This window comes from Cygnus atratus, chromosome 1, assembly GCF_013377495.2.
Source record: "Cygnus atratus isolate AKBS03 ecotype Queensland, Australia chromosome 1, CAtr_DNAZoo_HiC_assembly, whole genome shotgun sequence".
In the NCBI taxonomy this organism is placed as follows: Eukaryota; Metazoa; Chordata; class Aves; order Anseriformes; family Anatidae; genus Cygnus; species Cygnus atratus.
Window position 1 is genome coordinate 49,658,131 of NC_066362.1, and position 25,604 is coordinate 49,683,734.

At 43.5% G+C, this 25,604-nt stretch overlaps 1 protein-coding gene and 1 long non-coding RNA gene across 6 annotated transcripts in view; one reads left to right on the top strand and one right to left on the bottom strand.

Moving 5' to 3' along the window:
- Positions 1–2,658: 2,658 nt before the first annotated feature.
- LOC118250476 (uncharacterized) lies at positions 2,659–8,817 on the bottom strand. Its single transcript, XR_004779458.2, has 3 exons — positions 8,754–8,817; positions 7,779–7,927; positions 2,659–5,989 (listed from the first exon to the last, which is right to left on the bottom strand). It is a non-coding gene; the product is annotated as an uncharacterized LOC118250476 (long non-coding RNA).
- Positions 8,818–9,096: 279 nt separating this feature from the next.
- Positions 9,097–25,604, top strand: part of ATP2B1 (ATPase plasma membrane Ca2+ transporting 1) — a 62,505-nt gene continuing 45,997 nt past the window's right edge. The window contains exon 1 of one of the 5 annotated variants that reach the window (XM_035551658.2): positions 9,097–9,288. The gene's annotated coding sequence lies outside the window, so the exon portion shown is untranslated. Of the gene's footprint in view, positions 9,289–9,440; positions 9,608–9,680; positions 9,806–10,236; positions 10,259–21,066; positions 21,190–25,604 lie in introns of those variants that run through there. The other 4 variants (XM_035551657.1, XM_035551660.2, XM_035551661.2 and 1 more) reach the window with 4 other exon arrangements.

Here is a 25,604-nt window from a genome sequence, read left to right on the forward strand (position 1 = left end):
AAATGTCTACTATAATAAGCCAACATATACTCTGTGGGAGAGATGTGGGGAACCAGGACCTTTCTGACTTTTTTCCTTTCTTTCTTCCTCCCTCCTATCACCTCTTGAAAGAGGTTAACAATAAGCACAGTACTTTGTCCTTTCCTCATCGTTGCCACAGGTAAAATCTGGGAAGGCTGAACAACAAAATAATTTGGACCTGCGCAGTGATTTCTATTGTAAAAATACTTGCTGATTCTTGTAACCCTGCTGAAAATGACACACATTATGAAGCTTCAGATCAGATATTTCTTTGATGTATTTCAGGAGTGCAATAAAGTTGAAATATATTGAGAAAAAAACATTCCTTAGTCTTATAACAATGGAAAATAAGTGCACATGTTTAAATTTTCAAGGGAACAGGCTGGAGTTCTGGCAAATGCTTTTTAATATTGCAAATGGAAAACAATGACTATACTGAGATACAGAAACTCCCTCATACAATGCAAGCAATAAAGTTCCTTTTCACGAGTTCCTTTAGGCAATTTGTGTCCTAAACCTGCAAAGGCATGCACAAGTTTAACGTAATCTACATACACGTTTCTATTTGGAACTTGCAAAATAAATTAAAAATCCTCATCTATTATAGGTAGGATATTTATATTATATTCACTGTTCCCTCTCACATTATTTTACTTACTTTTGTATAGTCTCAAGCATAAAAACAAATATAAGAATTGGTGGAACACACTGAAGGAGGAAATAGGACTGTTGTAGTACGCTATTAAAAACACCTACCCCTCAACCACAAAGCAAAAAAATTTTGAGAAAAAGCTAAAAATGATCTGTGTTCTTTCCTATCTCAGTATTATGTCAACAAAGAAAACCCCCACACACCAAAAGTGCTGCAGTATGGGATAAGAGTAATGTTGCAGCTCCCTTTCTGAATTTTCTGGCATTATGGGCTTAAGAGAGGTACTTTATCTTAGCTTTACTTGTCTGCCAGCTTAATGTTTCATGTAGCTTTTTATCTAATTTAGAGAAGAGGAAAAGACAAAACACCTTCTCTGTATAACAATACCCGTTTTTTAGTTTTTTTTTCTTTTTTTTAGAGGCCTTAATTAACTTTTTATGTTTTTATTTCTCATGTTTTTATGTTTTATGTCCATTATTTTCCACTTGAGTTGTTTTTTTTTGTTTGTTTGTTTTTTAAAGAACAAAGTTTTACATGGTTCTCATATAATGTCATCATACAGACCCCTGCTAAATTTTTTATGAAATGCATTTTTACTTGTCTTCTTAGCAACAATTAAATTGGATGGTGATATGTATGAGGCCAGGAGCATTAATGAGGAAAGTAACACGTAAGTATTAGGTAACAAGATGGATTTTCTAATGCCAACAAAATTTACAGACACTTCACTGTTGGTTTATCATTTTTAAAGTTTTATTATTTTTCCTAAATGTAATAGTGGTTTGGAGCATTAGCTGGATATATTTTTAGATCATAATTTCCTTTTAAAGCAAGTTCTCTTTATGTGTTTATTTTTGCATTTATTTCTTAAAAAAAAAAATATCTATTTTTGAAGGGGATTCTTGACACTTTTCTGTGTGCTAATATTTCACTGTGCTTTGGCAGAGCACCACAGACTTCAATAAAACCACATAGAGTTGGGAGGTAGACAAACATTCAGTGATTAGAAGGATCAGAGATGATGTCTCACTGTCACTGAAGTCCCAGAGCCATTTTTAAAACAGGCTGTGGTAGTGCTGGCATTTCCACATCACACCACAAATCTTATCCTTAACAAACTCTGTACACTATGTCCAATATGGGACCCACATTCATTTTCTTCCCATGTCTGGCTGGTCCAACTACAAAGTATACAATCTCATGGGAGTTCAGTCTAAACCAAATCAGTCAGAACCACCGCCTCCCAGCTCAATGGAACTGAAGCCAGCAGCTGTGTCCTGCAAGCCTTCCACGTGTGAACATCCTTTTCCTCACAAATAGCTCCACAATAATCAAACATACTACGCTCATGTCAAGACATACTTCATGTCATTACTCAAGATCATGTCATTTACCTCATAAGGACTATTCACCTCTATTCAAGTTTCAGTGCTTTATTAAAAGTTGCTAGCAAAAGTTGCATTAATTAAAAATCACTGGCAATCGATTATTTTATAAAGTTGGTCCTCCTAATGCTCTTTTTTTTTGTTTGTTTGTTTGTTTTTTGCTTTTGTCTTTTCTGCATATGTTGTCCAGTTCATTGACCACTTAAAAGTAATGGCTGGTAGATTAGGAGGATCCATAAAACCATGCAGCCTGAAAGAGAGGTTCAGCTCACTTAACCATTGTTAACCTTCTGTGAGTTAGATACTAAAATTTCAACTACTCACTTCTGTTTTAATTAAATATTAATTAATTAATTAAAATAAATCAATAGAAAAATAAAAGAATTAAAAGAAAATTAAAAGAATTAAAAGAAAAATAAATGTTAAACTTAGACTGGCACATAGTACTTTCTGGAGGTTGCAGCTTCTCACTGTTGACTATAAAGGAATCTGCGGTTACTAGTACAAATCTAGATGTGTCCCTTTTAGATGTCTATGTGCGGACATGCGATTCCCACCCAACTGACAAGGGAAGAAATACCACATAACACTGGCCTAAATGTCGCAAATTAATCATCTGATGTATAAGGTCTCTGTGATTTCTTGGGTTTTGTTTTTTTTTGTTTTGTTTTGTTTTGTTTTGTTTTGTTTGGCAGGAACTGTGAGAAAGGTGTAACTTGGAAAAAAAAATACTTTAAACGGAAAAAAAAAAGGGAAGGATGGAGTACATGACAGGAAAAGAGGCAAAGGAAGAGGAAGAGGAAAAAAAAAAAGAAGAGGAAGTTATGTAAGGGATCAAAGGAGGTGGAAGAGTGTGGTTCATGGAACAGGGCCGGGAATGTCCTACAGAAAGATCTCTAGAAAATCCCAAATACCTACCTCATCTGTTTCTGAAACTGCCGTATGTGATTGAGCCCATGATTGGTTCACCTTTGCATTTTGCCCCACATTCAGCAGACAAGTATAAATACATGGATCACCTCCATTATAAAACAAAAGTTTCCCCTCTACTACTCTGTATCCAGAGCAGATGATGGAGAGAGGTGACTTTAGCTGAGCTTGATTTAAATCTCCCATGCCCCAGTTCCATTACAAGTGTTTCTGCAGCTACCTGTAGAGCAAGCATTCCTGCAGAGACTGATTCATAAGAGTAAGTAAATAACATCAAATTCAATGTATAGAGCCAAAACATGCACAAATGAGCTAGAATAGGAAAGACCGTTACATATGCTGTCAAGGACATGTCATACATTTACTACTAAATGTAGTCCCACAGATCAGCCACAGGTACCCCAGTGAACTGCTCTCAGTTGCCTTGCAATTGCGAGCAATTACAATTTATGAAAACCTCTGCTAGGACTTGAGGCCTTGAATGTGAAAAGCACTGACAGCTGACCACACAGTGAAAGGGACTTGGTTGTGTTTAACATCAAGCTGAAATAAACACAAAAGATAAATAAGACTTTTATGGGATTAATTTTTAAATCCCTTTCAGTTATCCAAGGTATTTTTAGTAACCTAGGTGCATCAGTTTTAGCAATTAGTAAGTGTGTGCAACTTTTACTGAATCCAGTCAGAAATGAAGATAATAAATCTGTCTGTGTTTGGACTGCTACCATGTACAAAACATTTTTGTATCTTTTAATCCACTTCTGTCCTAAACCAAATTGCCTTTACTGCTGCATAACATGTCGCAGACTGAAAATAACCTACAGCGGTCCTGTTACTAGATGTGTCCGTAAGATGATGTATTTAAACTCTGGTGGTTCAATACAAGGCTTCCATGTTATCTAATTGACAAAAGGGAAGTTAGACAGAGGAAAATGCTATCGATTTTTGTTCTACTAATACATAACAGAAATATAGCTGATATCACAAGAACTCATTTAATTTTCCTCTGTTTCATGAGCTAATAAGGAACACTAAATTATTTGCAAAAGTTTGTTCCTTCTCACCTTTGCCTTCATAGCTGTAGAACTACCTGATAATAGAGACAATGCCCCAGTCAAGACTTTCCTATTGTTATTGCCCATCATCTAATTCTCTAAGCGTACTGGTTTTATGCAGTAATATAAGCATCTTATGTAATGATTTTACTATAATTTACACTACTACATAGCATGATTAATATTAAGGGTTTAATACTATATATCTCATATCCACACTTCTGCACAAATATCCAAATTTAGATCTTGATACAGATAATCTTTAGATCTGCAATTCATAGTCTGGAAACAATTATTTCCGAATAAGGCTCACAAGGCTTGTGTCCAAAGTTTTAAACTATATGCGTAAGATAGGTCATTATTAATATTTTTTTTAAATGTCATTTTAGGCTGGTGGTATGTTTTTGTTAGCATCTTAAAAACAGCCAAGATGATTTAGAGCTGTATCTGGTCAACAAAGAAAATAAATAATTTATTCAAATATGTTCCGGTCATTGTTTATCACTTGAATGATTAAATCTTGATTAAGGTAGTGGGAATAAGGTGGTGCATTTTTTCTGATACTCTTCCTTGAAGGAAATTCAGAATGGGAGCTATTAGCTCTAATGACTCTTAAATGTTTCAAAACCATCTTGAACAATCGCCAAGGGGCAGAAATGCTAATGTTTGCTGAAGGAACCCAAGGCTTAACTGAATTACCTATTTTCTTATCCAAAGGACTTTGAAGAAGCATTACTAAGAGACAATTTATTGTTCTACTCAAGACAATTACCCAGCACTGATGAGAGAGAGGAGGGGCTATATTTACTCTTCCTAAAACTAATTTCTGTGAGTCAGGAGCGTGACTCAGACTGGTCAGTGATGTTGATGTTAGCCTCAGAGAGAGTTTGGTTACCAGTGTTGCTTCTTATCTTTGGGGGGAGAGGGAAGGGAAAAATAAACAAAATACTTGTCATTTGATCACAGAGCAGCATATCACAACATTACAATTTATGAAACAGATACCCAGTCAGCGTGAATTGGAATGGGCCCACAACATCAGTGAACTCAATGGAGCCTCACAAACTAACATCAGCTGACCATAAGCTCTTAAAGATAAGACCATGGCTTACAAAGCAACACATCTTAAAGCATCCACAATAGGAAAAATCAAAGGAACTAATGCTTTTTGTTTCAGTGTGGCAATGTACATACCATGGACGCCCCAAGAGCACTTTTGCACCTTGTTAATAGCAATGGATATTCCCACATTTTGTGTCATGGGATGGCAGGAGAGCTGCCTGACAAATCCGTATCCATACCAAGGACAGGCACAAAAGTAGGTGATGGCTAATAGCTCCAGGGAGATGGGTTACAGCAGTGTGATTTTTAACCAATCTTCCTAGTCAATTGGACCAAAATGCTTCCAAGATACACCTTACTCAGGACTTTTGCCATTCTTTAGGAATTCAAGCACGAAGTGAGAAGTGTTTTGCCACTGGGGAGAAAGCAAGGAGGAACACTCCAAACTGGGGAAGCGCTATATAGGAAACGTCCTGGGAGTAGAGGTGGCTGGGTGGTCACTGTATGTATTTTTGCGCTCTGCTAGCAGATAATTTGCAGAACACATTCATTCACCAGATATTTATCGCTTTCTAAGAGGCAGCCATGGTCACACTGTCTCATCATATCCATGCCTCTTTTTTTTTTTTTTAATGTTTTATCATGAAAATTGTCCCAAACTTGTTCTTTTCTGCTCTTTATAGTAGTGTAAAGCACGGTTATCCTGCTCTGCTCTCTTTTTTCTTCTCTCTAATGCCTGGTCCAAGTCCTTTAATGGGCCAGATCTCAGGATTTTATACTTTGTTATTTTGATTCTTTGCATGTAGATGTTGCACCTTTGTTCTCAAGATGTCTTTCTTCACTCTCTGGTCTGGGGCCATAATGCTGCTGTGTTGTGGCAGCACCTGGAAAGAACACGTAAAGAAGAAACAGTTGATGTATAAAGTTCAGTTTATACTTTCTGATATATTTCAGATATCAGATACATGAAGAAGAGATTTGCGCAATAGCTCTTCCTTCTCACATTCCTTTGTTTACTTGCTTTATCTTTCGCCCTCCTGATCACCCACTTAAAACTAAAAGAAAAATATCTGAAATGTTGTGAGGGAAATGGAACAGAGCACAAAGCTTCCAGTATTTTGAGTTATATGTTTTTGCAGCAGGAAACCCATGATGCATAGTTCCTGAATAGTCAAGAGAAAGAACTGTGAGCTGATAAGCACGCAAATGTCAGCAGATAGGCCTCTTTCCTAAGTGAGGGGTAATGGTGATTTCAGGATGAATTATGTGCTTTGCTTTTGTTTCACAAGGTCATTGCTAGGCTGTACCGGCTGATGGTAGAGCAATTTGGCTATGGTGCCACCAAAAAGATGAAAGAAAGGGCAATTGTTTGCTAACGTGATCGTTGTCTCATCTTTTGGGCAAAAGGCTGCTGGGGCTGCTCCGAGGCGGGATGCTCAGAGGATGCAGCACAGCCTCAGGGGCAGTTTGTGAGGAGCAGCCGTGCAGCAAGACAGTGCACAGACAGACTGACAGACAGACAGACGTCTGCCAGCCACCAGCTGGCACAGAGAGCAGCCAGACCTGCAGACCCGAGTGAATGACTTCCACTCATTCCTGCATTGACGCAGCTTGAACAGGATCAGCTCTAGCAGGGTGGTCAGGAAAGTGGTTTCAAAACCAAATTGAGTTTAGATCCATGCACAAAGTCCGTATGTTCTCTATCTTCTTGTTCTGGGTCAAGCCCATTATGCGATTTTGCCCAAAGGCCCCTAGTTCGTAAAAAACAGCAAGATGGTCACTCAGACCTTGTCTGCCATACTCATATTTGACCAAGTATTGCAACGATCCAAATACACCAGTTCATGTTCATGTTAAAACTCTAATAATAAGTAGAGGCAACCCATTTAAATTCTCCATGACACATTTTCTGCCTCTGTAAAAATGTATGATATCGTTGGAGGGTTGGTCACAGAATGAGTTGAGCTATTGTCATTGATTTGTCAAGTCTGGCCTTTCCAAATTCCCTGTAAACCACGCTGAATTTTCCTGAAATGGAAATATTTCCTCAAAAGTTAAATGAAATATTTCCAGAAATATTCCTTTGTGCATCTTGGTTTTGCTTGCTTTATATGATTGGTGACCTAAATTACCTGAAATGTTTTCTGTTTCTCAATTACATGCCTTAACCTTTAGAAATAAGATGAGTGCCTACTTACTTACAAAAAATCATGAAGAAGCTTGAGGATCAAATTTAAAAACATTTTGAAATTCCGAGGGAGAAAATTCTGCAGAGCCAGAAGAAATTTCTTCTTACTTTCAACCAATGTGTTTATGTTTTTATATTGTCCTCGTACATCAGAACACGAGGAACATTAAATAATTACTTTGTGCCATGAAAAATATGTCCACTCGGAGCATTCTACTACAACAGTATCACAAAAAAATGAATGTTGATATATATCCCTCTGACCATTGCTTCCTTCCCTCAAAGACAACCACGGGGAGTTATTCCCATCTGGTAGGTGAAGAACTGAAGCATAGGCTACTTAGCTTCCCTGAAGAGAAAACGAAGCAGGTACAGACATGTACCCAAACTGCAATGCGTTAAGCACATCATCTCCTTCTTAGCTGTACCAATGCTAATTTTGTCTGCCCGAGAGCTGGCAGATATGACAGATCTGTGCACAACACCTCTTGTCAAGCTGTATGGAGAAATGCAGCCCCAAGCACCGGGGGAAGCCTCGCCGAGCGCCAGCGATCCGTGCCGAGGACGGTGCTGAACTGCGGGCAGAATGCACGAGGATCTGGCTCGCGTGTGCTCACAGAGCCCTAGTCTCCTCCTGGGAAGAAGCACAAGAACGAGTCTCAGCAGAGCAGTCTGCAGTGTTGCTCACCTCGGTATTTTGATTTTTTCAATCGACCTCTAGATATGTGGAGGTAAGGTGGTATTTTTAGCAACATCCCAAATGGGCAGGAGCCAATTACTGCTCACGGTCTCTCTGACTGCCTCACTTGAGCAAGGAGGGAGATGTGGCAGGGACTCAGGTATGGAAGAGGGGGAGAACGAGGCACGGTAACAACGCCGTTAGGGCTATTGATTTATCTGCCGGTGCTGCGGGCTGCTCAGCACTGACTTCACCTGCCGCCTTAACTCCCTCGGCTCTGCGGCACCCGGGGGCTGCAGAAAGGAGCTCTGGGTGAGGCGGGTCCCTCTGCCTCGCTGCCCCGGCAGCACGACGTGTGGGGAGCCGAGGGTATTCACGGCCGGCCGCGGGGCCTGGCAGCACTCAGCCCGGTGAGGCGCCCAGCGGCGATGCTGTGTCAGAGGGGACGGGACTACAGCTGCCTGACATGTGGAGGTGGTCGTGAGGTGCGGGTGCTCCACTGAAGCAATCACGCTTGTTTTTTTTCCCCCGTTTCCCCCCCAGTCCTGCCCCGGGCCCCCCCGGCCAGGCACGGCGGCGAGCAGCGGGCCGCTAGGGCGCCTCGCGCGGTCACCCCCCCCCCCAACGGCCCTCCCAGGCCGGGGCCGCCCCCAGGCCCGCCGCGCGCGGCCGGCAGGCGCGCACACGCGGCCAGGCGCGCACACGCAGGCGCGCGCGGCCGCCCGGCCCGGCCCGGCCCCGCCCCTCCCCGCCCCGCGGGAGCCGCCGGTGGCAAAGTCACCGTCCCGCGGAGCCCGCCGGCCTCCATCGAACGCCGCGGCCCCGCCCCGCGACGTCATGGAAACAAGCGCGTCACCCCGCCGCCAGCCAGTAGCGGCGCGGCGGGGGCGTGGCCACAGCACCTCGCCCCGCCTCCTCCTCCTCCTCCTCCTCCTCCTCCTCCCCCCCCCCGTTGAAGGCGTCGCGCCGCGGGCCCCCCCCCCCGCGCGTCACGTGACCGGCGGCGGGCACCGGCGGCCGCGGCGGGGCGGGGCGGGGCGGGGGCGGTGGCAGCGGCGGGTGAGCGCGGGGAGGGGGAGGAGGGAGGGGGGCGGTCGCACCGCACAGCTCAGCACCGCATCGCCCCGCCCCGCCCCGCCCGGCGGCGCCCGGCTCCCGTAACGGTCGCGGCGCGGGGCTGAGGCTCTCCGAGGCGCTGCCCGGGGCGTGCGGCAGGAGGCGGGCGGCCGGGGAGAGGGAGAGGGAGAGGGAGAGAGAGAGGGAGAGAGAGAGAGAGAGGAGAGCGGCCGGCGAGAGGCGACCCGCGGCTCCTGCCGGTGAGGAGGCGACGGGGGCGGGGCGGGCGGTGCGCGCCCCCCCTCCCCTTCCTTCCCCTTCCCCTTCCTCCGCCCCCCGCCTCCCCCAGCGCCCTCTCCCCGCGCGGCTCGGTCCCCGCTCCGCGCTCCCCCCGCCCCCTTCCCCTCCCCCCGCGGCCGCAGGGCGGGGAGCGCGGGGACCTTGTGCGCTCGGCGGGCCGGCGGCGGTGGCACCGGCAGCAGCGGCGGCACCGCCGGCGGCAGCAGCAGCAGCAGCAGCAGCAGGTTCACGGGCGCCTCGCCTCGTCCCGGCCGGCGGGGGCGGCCCCGCGGCGCCGAGGTAAGCGCGGTGGCGGCGGGGGGTGCCGCGCCTCCGCCCCGCTCCGCTCCTTCCCACCCGCCCGGCTCTGCTCCACACAGGCGCGGCGGCGGCAGGTGCAGGCGCTCGGCGGGGCCGCTCCGCTGCGGGGGGCTGCGGGCCGCCTCTGAGCCTCCTTGCCTGCGAGCCGCCGTCCCTGCGAACCTCCCGCCGCAGCCGGTAACCGGAGCGCGCACCTCCAGCCGGGGCGCGCCGTGACCTTGAGGGCAGCGGATGCGGGGGCTGCGGCGCGGCGGCAGCGCTGCCCCCCGGGGCCGCCCCCCGGTCACCGTGTGCTGCGCGGCCCCGATGCAGCCGCACCGGCATCACCCTCCCCCCCCCCCCCCCCGCTGCTGGGCACCGCGGGCCCGGCATCCGGCGACCAGGGCCGGGATGCGGCTGGCGGAGCCGCCGGGGCGCTGTGGATCGGGAGTCTAAACGCGCCCGCTCCGCTTCACTTCGTGAATTTTTCTCCGCGGGGAAGAGGAGGATGCTCGACACCGAGAGTATTTCGGTGTTGTTTCGGCACCCCCGGCACGGGGACCCCACCGGCAGTGGTCTGTCCGTGCGGGCGGCCGGCTCCGCTCCTCGGGGTGTAGCCGGCGGCGACCCCCCCGCGCCGCGGCCTTGGGGGTGCGTTGGCAGCGGCGGCGCCCGGTCGGGGGCGAGGGGCCGGGTGGGCATCCAGGGCACGGCCCCCAGCCCGTCCCCCTTCGGGGTCCCGAGCCGGGGGGAGCCGGGAGACGTGTCGGGCATCGCCAGCAATCTGCGGTCCGCACTTACCTGCTGCGGGAGCAGTGCGGCACAGCGCGCCCAAAGCTGCCGCATCCCCTAAATGCTCCTGGATCCCAATGAGCTCGGGTCGGAATGGCATTTTTAGGTGGTTAAAAAGGGCTCGCCGAGGTAACTCGCCAACCTTTGGCTCATCATAGAATGTATGAGAAGGTGGTAGTGCTGGCCATAGCGGATGGGATTTTTATTTTTCCCTGTCTGTTTGAGCTTTTCGAGGATTTGTTCCAAACACCACAAATAGTGAATTCCAGCAGAAGTAAACTTGTGTATCTTTAAACTATTGACTCTGTTGGCAGGAATAGCTTCCAACGTACTAGAGCTTTAATACTTATGGCATAATGAATGGAAACTCTCTTCGTGTCAGTGGAAAAAGTGGTCACTGAATTCAGTCAGGGAGGAAAAAAAAAGCTCGTACACTTAAATGTAAAATTTCTGTGATGGAAGAGCGTTGTTGGGTTGTTCCGTGTATTGCAGTTCTTTCTGTTCGTTATGGTAACCCACCCAGGTTGGGTTATTTGGAGAAAACAAGGGTCCTGTGTTACACGCAGTTTTTTCAGTCAGTATTGCTATCTTGGTGCTGAATTGCAACGTTACTTGTTCAGGTTCTTCAAAAGAGAACGCTGCTTGTGATGTGGGAAATTAAAACGATACAAGGCAAAAGTAATTTTTCTGTCAGTGTGGCCGTGCTCTGCATACACGCGGTGACTCAGTACTGCATATTAAGCAGGCGTTGTGTTTGGGAATTTCAGGCGCAGACCAGACGACTGTCACTTCAGCATGGGTTCACCTACAGGTCTTGGTTCCTTACAGACTTGCATTGCATACAGATAATGGTATAAGCAAAGAATCCCCACTTGCAATGTATGAAGTCAACTAATAATCTGTGACTGATTCTACCAATTAAAATGCTCTGCTGCCTAATGCTGGAATCTCATTTAGAAAGTGACTCTTTCATGGACCGCAGTACAGAACCTCTGTCAGCTGTTGGAGTTGTGACCCTTTAAACTGTGTTGTGGAAGCTTAACAGGAAGCGCGGACAGGCTTGTAAATGTCTTGCAGCTCACAGTCATAAAGGTCTAGTAATTACTTCTTTTTTTTTTTAAACTGCTTGAGATTGTTCAGAGAAGAATATGATAAAATGGAAACAGTCATAAAATAAAGATAGTAAGGAGGAAAAGAAATGTATCTGCTGAAGCAATATCAAAAAATGATGCTTTGGAAGACTTGACTTTGCCAATGTTTAAGATTTTAGAGCTGGGAACTCAATATTAACTGACGAGTCCAAAATGGACTTGGCAGAGCAATCAATAACATGCTGTAGCAAGCAAGTCTCCTTTGACATAAGGGTGGACAAGATAACCTAAAGTATCTTCTAACTCAAATTTCTTCCATTAAGGTAGACTAAATATTAATGGCACCGAGCATTCTTTACCACTGAAATGTGACCTCAGTGATGTCTTTCAGTGTTTGAACTGTTTATTTTAATATACATTCTCTTCCATTTTTTAAGGGAAAATAATGCCAGTGCAGCAAGGATGCATACTGTGCTCAAAGTCAACTCTCAGTTAGCAAAATTTTATCTAATGCAGATTAATGAGCAGCCGTGATTAGCCCAGGGCACACCAATGTAAATTCTATTTTTGAGAAATGAGGAAGACTACTTCAATCTATAGCAGATTATTTTGGTACAGAAACACATGCTTACTTTCCTCCAAAAGGATCGATAAAATTGTAATCATGTTCTTAAATTTATGCTCTTAAGCATTCCTAACTTTTTCTAAAATGAATAATAAGGAAGAAACCCAAACTTGTTAAAAGCTGCTGTTCAGGAGATAGTGATCTTTTTTTTTTTTTTTTTGTGGAGTGTCTTAATTAAAAATTAGATAAAATCTAGGTATTGCAGTATTGTCTAAAAAGCTAAGATTAGCTCTTCTTCCTAGCTTGCTGTAGTGCTGGCAGCAGTCTCAAGTAGGTTTATTTTTTGTATTCAACCTGTTTTTCTTGAAGGTACTATTTTTGTTTCTCATTAAGAAGTTAACAGATTGTCTGCTGTGCTCCTTGTTCTTCAAGAGTAATATTGTTGCCTGTTTAAAAAAAAAGAAGTGAACCTATGATGATTTATGTACAGAAAGAGTATTTCTCACATGCGCTAATGATTAGTTACTAATCTAACTGAAAACAGCTGGTCTTCAGGTTTGGATTTCTGTACTATTAAATTACTAATTTTGTTACTAATGTTGCTTTTTCCCTAACTTTGGCTTCAAATAGTGGATAAGATCGTGTTCATTGATCACACGGCAGAGTGATAAAAAGTAAGGATCTGAGTTGATGAAACCCCCACCAAATGTTCGTATCTAGCTGTAAAGAGCAGAAATGTGCCCAGCGTCTCTGAAAGGGGGCACGTGCATCCAGAAGATAGAAGCAATAACAATAATTAGTGTAGAAGGATGCTAGATGGGAGGAATTTCTGGGAGCTACCATGTACAATGAAATCAACAGGCAGAAAATTAGACAGACCCACTGTTGTACCTTTCCAGACTGAATGTAGATTCAACACAAGTACATGGAAACGTCCAGTTCCTATTTTATTTCTAAACTATCAAGCTTTCAAATGCAGATTATAAAAATGAGTTTCTAGTTTTCATGATAGGTTTCGTTTGACATGAACAGTAAATTTGAGGGATCTGCCTGTTCAAGCTATTCATATTCCAGTAAACATTATGAAAGTGATTTCTGCTGCCACTTATAAATCTTATTCTAAATGACAGATGACAGCGGGAGGTGTTATTAGTTTAATTTTGGTGAATTGCAAAGTAGGCATGAGGCTTTCTTGGTTGGTATTTCGAAGGTCTGGTGGGAGAAGAAATGTAAAGAAAATGTAGGAGGTGTTTTTAGGAAAAAAAAAAAAGCCAGAAATGGCTCTAAAAATAAATCCAAATTCTCTTTCTCCAATTATAGATAAGATGCAAGCACATGTTACAAGACAAATAACATCTGCCCTGTCTTGGGGATGCATGGGGGAGAATGGATTGAGGGAAGAAGATACACCCTTCTGTTAGTGCTGTTGCCAACTGCAGTGTGCAGTTAAGGAGCGTGTAGATAAATTTTGAGGATGACAGGGTTGATGAGCTTTGCTGCCGGTCACAAAGTCTGGGTCGTTTCGCCATTAAAAGCATGATTGGTGTCTTCTCAGCACAAGGGGGTAATGTTGGTTTATTGATGGCATTTTCTTTTTTTTTTTTTTTTTTTTTTTTTTTGGTTCTGGTGTGGAAAAGAAACCCAAGTAAGTTCTTGCATAACCTTTCACTTACAGTTAACTTCAGTGGTCTGCATGTCTCAGTCTTTCAATATTGCTTACAAGCTGGATGCTGCCTTCATTCCCAATGAGCACAGGAAACATCATGTTCTCAAAACGCACTTCTGCAGAGCCTATCGTTTGTAATCTGCTACCCTTACTTGTGCCCTTATATTCACAGAAAGATAAGGTGGCAGTAGGGAATACAACACTATTAGGTTCTGACCACTTGGTGTACAGTGTCTGGACTATGAAGAAGAGGCCTGAGATGCACCATGCTCTGAATTAGTTGGTAGTGGCAACCCCCTTCTTGAGGCAGACAGGGTGATTGAGCCACTCTTTTATTGGTTGTAACAGAGGTACTGAGGTACTAACATGCCAACTCCTATTCTTACCCCTGCCATCAGAGTGTTTATCAATATGGTGATAGGCACTGTACATAAAAATAAATAAACGCAGGCTACAGTTACTTTAAGCAGCCATCCAACTTCCTGGGATTTAACCTAGGATTCACAGTAGCGTGTTCTCTTCCTGACTCTCATGTCTTTAAACTGAAATTTTGGTATTTATTTTAAGGTTCGGAGTCCGAGGTGATCTTGATCATCTTTAAAAAAGTACATGTACCAGTGAAAAAAGACTGAATGCCCTTTACCCTGGAGTTATAGATGTGCCTTATAAAAAGGTCACACAGCCTTTTTAACATATTATTTGATAACCGACTATCTTGTCTGCATGGCTTTTTCAAGATTGCTGTTGTGTGTATGCAAACATGAGAATGTGTTGCTTGTGGTTTCTACTATGGCTTCCTGAGCAACTGCATTTCTAATGAAATCAAGACTTCTTGGGTATGGCACGATAAGATTTCTCAAAAAAAATAAAAAATAAAAAAAAGCAACAACACGTAAAACCAAAAAACACACCCACAAAAAACACCCACAACCAAAACTCACCACCACCAAAAAGAAAAGCAACTGTGCATGATAAAATAAGTTTCATCTGCAAAGCCAATCACAGTATGTATCTGGCTTTGAAACAAATTGAAAACAACTGATACCTCCTTCTGGTGAAAGGTAGAAGATCAGAGACATCAGCTGTGCACAATGGAATTTTTCTACCATTGAAAGGAATAGCCAGAGTGCTCTGCTCTTGATTGGTGTAAAGAGCTTAGCAACTAGCAGTTAAGAAGTCTTGTGGCTACTGCAAACCTTTTTAGGAAACCCTGTAGAATATAATAAAATGTTAGGAGGATGGCCACTGTGACTCTTCAGAAGTTTAGAGAACACTTACGTGGTAAGTGTTCCAAGAAATGAGTCTGTCAAGTCCTAAACAAAATACTTGCTAATCGTTTCTGTTAAGATGATTGGTTACTTTTATTTTATCTTTTATTATTCTGGAGCTACAGCATCCTTGTATCATGGCCTTTTCCAGCTGCTGTGTTGATCATCATAATCACAGACTGTGAGGACAGTGAGACAACCATTTCTGTTCTCTCCTCTTTAGCCTGTCACCACGAGTAGAAAGTTTGGTGGGGTGGCTGAGGTGGTCGCGTGGCTGCCTTCGTTTCTGTCCCGTTCTGAGCTGCTCTATACTTCTCATTTGTGCTGTTTGTGCTACACTGACCCTTTGGCTCACTGCACCAGTAGTTCGTGTGCTGGACAATCCTAGTGCACAAAACAGGCTCCCCATGGCATGAGGTGAGAGGCACGGCTCACAGGAGGGAAGCAGTGTGAGTATTTGGATAGCTGCTGTGCGAATGTTCTTCCTTGTGTAGCTGTCAGGTAAAACTGCTTGCTAGAAAGTAGTAACCTTTTCTCGTAAAAGAGCCTGAAGTTACTGTTCCAATAGCAGGTTGGAAAGTAGTTGGAGTGCCAGCCATGAACTAATGGCTTTCCAGAAAAGATTCTTTGGATCTATCCATAAAGATCATTGCCCTAGGTAAAATATTAAAGAATATTGCAACCCATTTGCTATATGCCTCGGTGGTTTCTGATGCTGTAGAGGAAATGAGGAACTGCTTGTCATACTGTGCACCCAGGCTTGCTTTCTGAAGCTTTGCTTAGATAAGATGGAGGGGATAGAAGCAAGAAATGGGTAGAAAACATGGCAGGTATGGTTAGCCCTTAAGTTATCTGAGAAAGGGTGGTATTTTCGAATCTCTCCTGGCTATTTAGATACAGTAGAGTCTAAAGGAGAAGCTTAATATGCACCTTGAGCAGGAGTTTTTTCACTTCCCTATAGGTGCTATTGGTATTACTGTTGAGTCACTTTGTGCTTAAATTGTTTCACATTGCTTGGGTCTGCCAATTTTGTCCTTCACATGGGAGTGAAGCTGGTACAAAACTTTGAAGTCTATGGATGATAATGCAAATCAATACTTAAATCAGTGTAGTATCCAGCAACCTCACCCTGGTAAGTTTGTGTGAAACATAAAATAATTTAATCTGACTAGCAGTGTCTGTGCCAAACAGCTTTCAAATATATACATATATATGTATTTGGGAAGCTGGAGACTGACAGCTGGAGAGGGTAGGGAAGGCTTTCCACCACTGGTAACACACTAATTCCAGTTGTCTTTCTTCTGCTTTATTAACAACTCAGATCACTTCAGCTTGTGTTCAGCTACTTCAGCTCTGAAATCCATGTAGTTGTGACAGCTTCTTCACATCCTGCAATGAGCTTGCTTTGCATAGTGAAATGCCTCAATGTCTTCATGAAGTCCTGTTTCAGCAGTGTGTTTTGATAGCAGGTGCATCTTGCTATGGTGACTGCAGATATAGGGGCTCGTTTCTGAACTGAATCTATACATCTAAAGTGAAGTTCATAGTAAAACTCTCAATTATCTAAAATTTGAGAGAAGCATGATCTATTGCTTTTTTTTTTTCTTTATGTCTGGTTTCTGTTAGTGGAAGCATTTGTAGTGGAGCTGCCCATAAAATGGAGATGGTTTCTCAAAGCACACACCAGTGTACAGGAGCCTTTTGAAATAGTGCATAGCCGTTTGAATAGTGCATAAAGCTATCTGAGTATGAAATAACAGTGTATAAAGCTGTGGCATGGATGTCATCTGCTTGTGAGTGAGCAGTTTGTGTGGATTTCTTTCCATTATCCAGTAATGGCACTACCAATTCTGGACAGCAGCTTCGAGAACCACCTTCCAAAAATTCCTCAGAAAAGGTTGTCTGGATTGTCCTGACTATGTGAAGTTTGACATCCTAAAGCTACAGTGTGAACTTTAGCTACTTCAAAGCTCAGGAAATCAGTTCACCAGATGGAACAATACAATAGGTGGAGGGTATTAGTTTGTTTTCTGTAGAGATAGTGCAGTAGCATTTTAATAGGTGGACTTATCAATCCAAAAACTGAATTGCTGAATTTGTATGGACCTGAAGTTTTATATTCTCATCCTATTGCTGAATATAAAGCTAAAGAAATGAATATGGAGAATAAAGCTATATTATTAATCTTGGTCAAAATGCTTTGAACTGCCCAAAGTAAATACAGTGTAATTTGGTCATAAAATAGGCCTGTTTTGAGCTTCTGATAGGTGTTGCCGAAGGTGCCTCCTGAACGCGACTGAGCTGACAAAATAAAAACACTACTGTAAGACTTTTTTCTGCCCTGCAGTGGTTCAGCATAGCTGGAAATGGTGATGTGTGTCCAGTACTGGGCTGAAGTAGCAGCAGGGCTGCTGGGTAATCCAGATCCCCCTGGGTGAAAGTAGACAAAGCTGGAGCTGTCCTGGGCCATGCCCATGTCAACTGCCTGCCTTGCTGCAGTGGAGCAGTGCAGATCCGAAGGAGTAGACTGTCCTGGTGGTGTAACATGTCTCTGCCTTGAGAAGCTCAGCAAAGACACGCATGATGCCCTGCACCTTGGGTGCAGCTGCTCCATGTGGCAGTTCAGGTCAAGGGCCCTCTGGTTAGGGAGGAGGTCTGTGGGAAAGGTGTCGGGCATCTTGGGCACGATCCTATCCCATACCTAAAGGGGACCTACAAGAAAGCTGGGGAGGGCCTATTCACAGTGAGCATAGTGATAGGACAAAGGGTAATGGTTTTAAACTAAAAGAAGGGAAATTGAGATTAGGTATAAGGAGGAAATTCTTCACTCGTAGGGTGGTGAGGCACTGGCACAGGTTGCCCAGAGAAGTAGTGGATGCCCCATCCCTGGAGGTGTTCAAGGCTAGGCTGGATGGGGCTTTGGGCAACCTGGTCTGGTGGGAGGTGTCCCTGCCCATGGCAGGGGGGTCGTAATTAGATGGCCTTTAAGGTCCCTTCCAGTCCAAAGCATTCTTTGATCTTGCCAGACAAGTGGGTTTGAGTTGGCAGAGTGCTTGTGTGCTGGTGAGGGCTAACCTTCCTTGGGCTGTGTTAGCCAGAGCGTGGTCTGTGGGCGCAGAAAAGAGGTGATTGCCCTCAGTGTGCTTGCAGGCAGCATCCAAAATGGTGTCATGTTTTGCACGTCTCTGACAAACAAGAGGCCAGGAGAGGGTCAGCAATCCACTTAGGGGTCTGTGTGGTGGTATGTGAGGAGAGGCTGAGAAAGGTGGCTCTGCTCCTTCTGGAAAAGAGAAGGATGATGGGGGGGGGGGACGACCCTGGATTACCACTGGTCTTCAGTGGGGTGTTATAGAGAAAGTGCAGTCGTCTTTTTTTTTTTTTTTGGCCAGGGTGAGCATGTGGGTGAAGAGAAGAGCTTCCATGGTTGTCTTGTGCTGTTGAGGTTTGTGCTGCCCTTCTAGGAGGGGGCAGCCCCCACCAGCATGTTGACCTTCAGAAGGAGCCGCATGCATTGCTTCTGTCTTCTTGTCACTAATTCTCATCTAGGTCTGTTCCCTGACCTTGTGGTCAGGTGAGCATTAGAGCCAGCACACGCCAGGGCACAGGGCTATACCTTCTGGCAGCAGCCTGCATTCAGATATTCCTAAACTAACTGTGAAACCACATCCTTACTCTCACATGTTCTTGCTTTTACATGGTAATGTATCTGCTCGATATGCTAATTCAGCGAGCTGGCTGCCATTAACATTGGTAGCACAATCCTTGCCCCTTACATAACCACCTCAACAACTGAAACCAGTCACTCCAGGCCTCTTTTGCTGCTGAGCAGACATAAGCACTTCCAAGATGAGATTCACGTGACTATTTTAGATTGTGTCCTAGATAGCTTCTGCTGAAAGATTAAATTCAGCTCTAATTTATCCATTTCCTATTTAAAAGGAAAAAAAAAAAGCAGCCTGGGGTTCATACTTCAGATAGAATTGTTACCGTTTGTTCAGGTGGATCTCACACATGGTGGTAAGAACATAAACTTTTAACACGTGTAATTCAAATAACAGACTTCAGTGCATCTCTCCCTTTGGTGAAAGGAAAGTAGGATGGCGAAGGGCAAAACTTAAGAGTTGTCTTCTAAAAACTAAAATTTTCATCTGCTACATGCTCTCTATTACTAATTAAGTACCAAATTTAAGAGAGTGATTAATACTGGAATCAGTAATTGTTCAGCAGTATACTAAATATAAGGTGTTAAGCATTTCAAGTTAAAAACTGAGATAACAGTAAACCTCTACAGATACTTAAATATAGCTGCTGTGATTTTTAAAATGTACAATTCTCTGGAATTTGCTGTAGATACTTATCCAAGAAGAAAAGTACTCCATACATACCAATGTTTTAAGTTTTTTTCAGAGTTTTTTTTGCACCCCATATATTTCATAAATGGATCACGTTGTATGTTACTGATTAGAAGGCCAGTCTGAGTCATGCAAATGTAAAGGGTATTATAAACACCAAGATGTGCTACTAGTAGGATTTTAGGAGTAATACAGAAGCTTGAGGTGAAGTACACTCAGCTGTCAGTGAGATAGTCTTCAGTCCCTTCAAGTCTTCTCTTTTCTAATTTGTGTCTCTTTTTTAAGATACTAAATATTATTAAAGATGATATTACTTCGGAGCTTAATGAGACACCAGTTGCAAGTTGAACTACAGTTGTGGTATTACGTTAAACAAATAAATTGCTATGTGAATGTGAATTTGTGGCATTAACATTGCTTATACCAGCTGTCTGACTTCATAGTCATATAAATTCAGTAATGTCTTTTGAAAAACAGCTTTTCTGAGAGTATAGTTTCACATTTGCTTGACTTAAACAGGTTCTGCATAGCTCTCTCCTGTTTTTAACTGGCACTGGTATGAACTTATCAGTGTAGTGAGCCTGGTTATAGATCCAGTCTGCCTGAAACCTACATTTTTCCTGTATTGATCAGCTTCCTAATCAAACTTGTTCTGCATCTGCCAAAACTCTCCACTTTCACAAGAGAAGGCAGTGATTTGGGGAATGAGAGGATAATCAGGGTGGTTGGGACACATCTTGGTCCTTGGACATCACCTTGCTTGTGACAGAAGAGGCAGCGATTTTTGTGCTGCTACATAAAGTGTGCTGTGCATCCTGACCACAATCCTGGGAGTGGGATAGAGAGAGCAAAGAGGAAGTGGTGCTTGAGCCCTGAATTTTGAAAGCAAAACTATGACGTGGTCCTCACCCATGCAGGAGAGGAACTGGAGTCAGCTGTACGATATTTAACCTTAAGTTCTTAACCTTAAGAGAAGAACCCATTTGGCCCACTCTGACTTACTCATTTAACAAACCTATAAAGGAAAAATGAAGCTGAGAAGCGGACACTTCTTATCTGTAGGAAATGGGGAACAGAAGCAGCCATCTAATTTACTAAAGGATGTTTTTTCTATTTTTAAAACCTGAAACAAGTGAACGCTCAATTCCATTTCTCTAGGGGCATTCTTCTTCTTGGTTAAGGTAGTGATTAAAGTCTAATGATTGAAGCTGTCAAAGCTTCTTAAACTTGATGTGAAGTTTAAAAAGACTGAAATTTACTTTCTTTGGGGGCGGAGAGTGTTTTGCTGCTTTTTTTTATATAAACTTTTGAGACTAAACAATTCATCACATTCATGTGAGCTTTTCATATTACTAACTTATAAATAGTGAAGATTAGAAATAACCACCCAATGAAATACGATGAATGCTTAAGATTGGCCTAGAGCTCCTGAGATGGCAAAAAGCTATCAATGTCTTCTTAAAGCCTGTTCCTCTTTCAAGCCATTTCCACAGCAGCTGCTGTGTCAACACCATTCAGTCATAATTGCCAACTCCACAGCAGGCTGATCAATGGAAATGCTAAATAGAGCAGCAGAGCTCTTTCTTCAGAGGATGTGGAAAACCAGATCTGCAGCTAGGTGCATGCCTTTGGGAACTCCAGCAGGAAGGCTGAGCCTCTTGTTGCGTTCCAGCCCTAGTGGTGCCCTGCCTTCCTGGCCGCTCTGCTAGCGAGTCATCTTGAAGTCTGAGTTTTTCTGCTCTCTGAGATCCAAGTGTGCTGCTCTTTAAGATATGAAACCAGCAGGGTTTAGCCCTTCCATAAATGAGAAACGGCAGAATCTATACTGTTGACCAGCTGAAACTGTAGGTACGTATTTTGACGTTAAGATATCAGACTTAGGGTACTGGTCATTACTGTTAGAGTCGCTCCTGACACTGTCAGATGCGAGTCTTTGAGACATCAGTGTTAGTTGGGGATTGAAAACAAAACACCAGCTCTGCTGGCCGTTGACATGTGGGTCTGTGAAAGCCAGAGGAAGTTCTTGTCTTGCTTTAAACTAACTGCATTATGTTTGCTGGCTCAGTTCTCTTAGTGCTTACTCACAAGGTATCTCTTCTACAGCTTATTAGTAAAATGATGTCTGTACTCCCTCTGCTGGCTCTGCAAAAATAACTTTACACAGACCAAACAGCTGAGTAGTACCTCTCAAATAACCATATGCGAAATGCTGGCTTATGAACAGCTTACTGAATGGAAGAGGGGTTTTCCTGAAAAATGGGTCAACAAATAGTTACTGAAAGCTAATCAGGTGTCTCAGATGCTATCTCCTGCTATAATGGTAAACACTGGTGTTATATATACCTTTGTAATTGTAGTATGGTCTGTTTTTGTGTGTCATTGATTGGATGGGGCTATCCAAACCAAGATACTAAATACTTATACACCTAGACATATATTTGATCCCTATTTTTATTTTTCACAATTGTTGTACACTATGTGTACATAAATATCTGGAAGCCTCACATGGGGGAGGGAGCAACTTATATCCTTCCATGAAGTACAGTGCTCTGTATGTTTGTTTGTTTATCCTCAGACTATTTATTTGTTCCCATGAGATACCAGATACTCAGCCAGGGTGAAAGAAAGGAGTTCAAGGAGTTCAAGACCTTGAACAAGGTCTCAGTGTGTATATCATGAACACAGTGAAAGCAGTTGCTCTTGAAAGTCATGGACATCTTCATGTGCCAGTCCAATCTATTGTTTTCTTGTTTTTCTGATGTTATGACTATCACATGATTGTTCTGGTTGTTCTTACTTTCTGGAATTTGGGGATGGTGTGACAGTTTTGGAGGACTGAGGGAATAAACTTCCGTACTATACTAATCAGTAACTGTTCTGAAGCTGGACAAATGGCATAAGAAACAAGATTGCGTTTTAGCATTTGTTCAGGATATCTCTGAACAAGAACCCCTGAGCCTTACAATGTGGAGAGTCTGGCTTCTTGTTGCTGAGTCTGAGGATGTATTCTGGATTTTCATGCCCGCAAGGTACATTTCCTGGAAAGTACAGAGTCTTTTGTCCAGGTGTTTGGTAGTGTAATTCATGACTGTCAAATGCTTCAGAGCTGTGAGACTACTGTGCAAAGCTGATTTAAGAATTCATTGCAGTCAAACCTTCTGGCTCTCCCAGTTAGACATCTCTTTTGGTATACCTGGGGCTGTCTGCAGTTACCTTTAGGCACTGTTATACTTGAAAGGGACTGCTTGGCTCTGTGACAGCAGGCAATTGCTTTGGCTTTCACACAGTTAGAACAAGTCTTCTTGTAGTGACTGTTCACCCTACCATATAATATCCTGCTCTTCCAGTTTTTCCCTTTGGGCATGCTATTGTGGGTTTAGGTCCTAGAGTTTTGCCCTGTGACTTGGATATCTACCACTTATGATCAGAATTTAGAGTTTCATGGTCATGCTGAGTCACCTTTGGTTTATTATACAAAGATGCGTTTTAATAACGCTCATGTTAACAAGTAAACCACAACTTGCTGACCTGCATAATACAGGCCATAAAGTTTAACTGAATGCCTTGTCTTGAACCCAAGTCTTGTCAAGCAAGAGCAGCTGAGAAGTCTCAATGCACAAGGAAATACTTCGTTTTTCTAGGAAAGCCTAGCATGGTTTTGACTTGGAGGAATCTGAGACTTCTCAAAATGGCTTAAAATAATAAATTATCTTAAAATAGCTAGCTTTATGATTTTTTTCAGCAATTTTACTGTGAGGAAATGAAATAATTGAAAATAGTTGCTCAGTGAAAAATGTTTTTTTTTTTTTTTTTTGACAGCTAATGTCTTATTTTAATTATAGTTGCTCAACAAAAGGTAGTGTTTTAGTAAGCACCTGCTTCTTTGAGTTCTAAGGAAGAAAGCTGTCTCAAAAGCTAGGCTGTGTTAATCGCATGCATGAGGCACCATGCATCAAACTAGGTTCTGGTCTTGACAGACAGCTGTGTATCTGTCTAAAACTGTTCCTTTGCATTTAGTTTGAGTCTGTTCTCTGGCTGTATAGTGTTTGAGAACATTGCCCAGTTCCTTTACTTGGATAACTGCTCTGAACCATGTACAAACAGCAGTAAAATAAGATATTTTTCCACCCTTGCTCCACCCCTCAAAAAAAAACAAACAAACAAACAAAAAACACCATTAAAAAACCCCAAACCACCAAATAATTTCATGCTGCTTTGCTGAGAGGGAAGGATTCCAGTAGGAATGGATACACATGCAAAACTGCCTCCTGTAGCAGGAGTAGCTCTGTAGCACACTGAGAATGGTTTGCTATTAGATAGGCTAGAGAAAGACCTGCATGTTTGCTGCTGGTATGAGTCTACAGGTGCAAGGTACAGAAGTGCACTTAAGCATTCAGTGTAAACAGGTTTGTTCCGAAGGTGAGCTGGAAGCATTGTTTATAGGTTGTGCTGCTAAAGCTGTGAATGCTAAACACGAAGGATATTCATGATCCTGTTGGTATAAACAGAGGCCTGTTTTTAAGTACTCCTTTGCTTCAGAAAAGAAGGAAACAGCAGTATTTTAAAATATTGGAAGTAGAGTGAAGCTAGGAATTAAACTAAACATAAATACCATGGTAGAAGTTAGGTTTCAAACCTGCTCGACACAGTGTAGACCTGAATGTGCACATAACTTAAATGAGCTAAGTCATAGTATAACGTCAAAATGAGGCACATGGTTGGTAACATGTGGGGCTCCTCAGTAAGAAGTTTCAGTTCTTTCTGAGCAGTGTTTGCTCGCCTGCCTACAGAGAACTTCAATTTGACATGTCCTGTTAAGTCTAGCAGACTTCATACTTGCACAGTTCATTTTCAGAATCTTGTCTACCTCAGGTTGTTTTTTGGAAACACTTCTAGAATGATTCCTAATTAGGTTTTCAGACATGGCCACTTCTTGTGCTTTCTTTAACTCTATTTCCAAAAAAAAAAAAAAAAAAAAGTTGCTCTTAATGGACTGAAGTAATTTATTTTTTTGGAAAAACGGTCTTAGCATGACTGCTTCCTAGCAACCTATTTTCTCCATTGCAAATGGAGACACTGCCCTCTGTCCTTCAAGTTAGAGGCTCTTGAAGGTGCTGAGAAGCCAGTGGTGTCCTGGGAGGAAGGCAGGAACGCAGGAGGCTGGTTGGGAAATGTAGTGGAGCACCGGTGGCAGTGGGGACACTTAACATGTATCTTCCAAAATTAACTCTGGAAGTACCAAGTCCCTAAGGGCAGGAGTTTACGGCAACTCATGTTACAACTGCTGTGTTGTGGTGCTGTATCATTCTTGTTTTGTGATACTTTGATGCTCTCCTCAATCATTTCCCTCTGTGGGGAAAGTCATTTCCCTGGGTCTCACTGCAGGCTGGAGGAGGTGCTCAGCTTCTCTACATCTGTGTGCTGAAGTAAGGGAAGCTTATGAGCTGCGAGGGTTAGATAAAAATGTAATTTAGCTTCTGGCTTTTCAGAGCTGGTCTGTGTGCCGCAGCTTATTGTATGGGGGTAAGAAACTCATGGTGAGCTGAGGTGTGCTGCAGTCAGGCTGCGAATTGCGGTGGCTTTCCAAGGAAGTTCACTGGAATCTGTGAGCTGGGCATACGGATGTGGTTCTTGGAAGCATTTGTGCCTTCAGCAGTGGCCAGCTGGAGTTAGTCTAACATGTAAACTTTTGCATGTTGCTAGAAGTAAATCACTTGGAGGACTGATACTGTCCTTCCCAATTCCCTTCAGATATACTCTTATGCTATTGCTGGAAATAATCTGACTGCAAACGTTGAAGAACATTACTGTGCACCACTGCAAACTAAACTCTCGTGGGAAGTAGCTGTATGTAGAAGGAACAGAACAGGTCTGACGCAGCTGAGTCAGTGATGATCTGTAGCCTTTATAGATGAGTAGGCTCTTGGCCCTTAGGGTAAGCTGCAGCTGAGCTAATCATGCTAGGCTCCCAATTCAGATGTCCTCATTTGGTGAGAGCTATAACTACCCGTATTGAACTGCCACCTAGGAATTACTGCTGCAGGTTCAGAGCTGTCTTAGCGTGAGACTGGTGCTTCGGTGTGGGCATCGATGGCAGCTATGCTGTAGGCACTGAGAGTGCTGCCTCTCTGCCCTCTTTGCAATGGCTTTAAGCTTCAGTTGAGATGGGAGTGAGGGAAGCAAATGTCCAGTCCTCAGCACTGAAGAGGCCCCGCTGGTTGTCCAGAAGCGTTTCAAGGCATGGCCTTTCCCTGCTTGAAGCA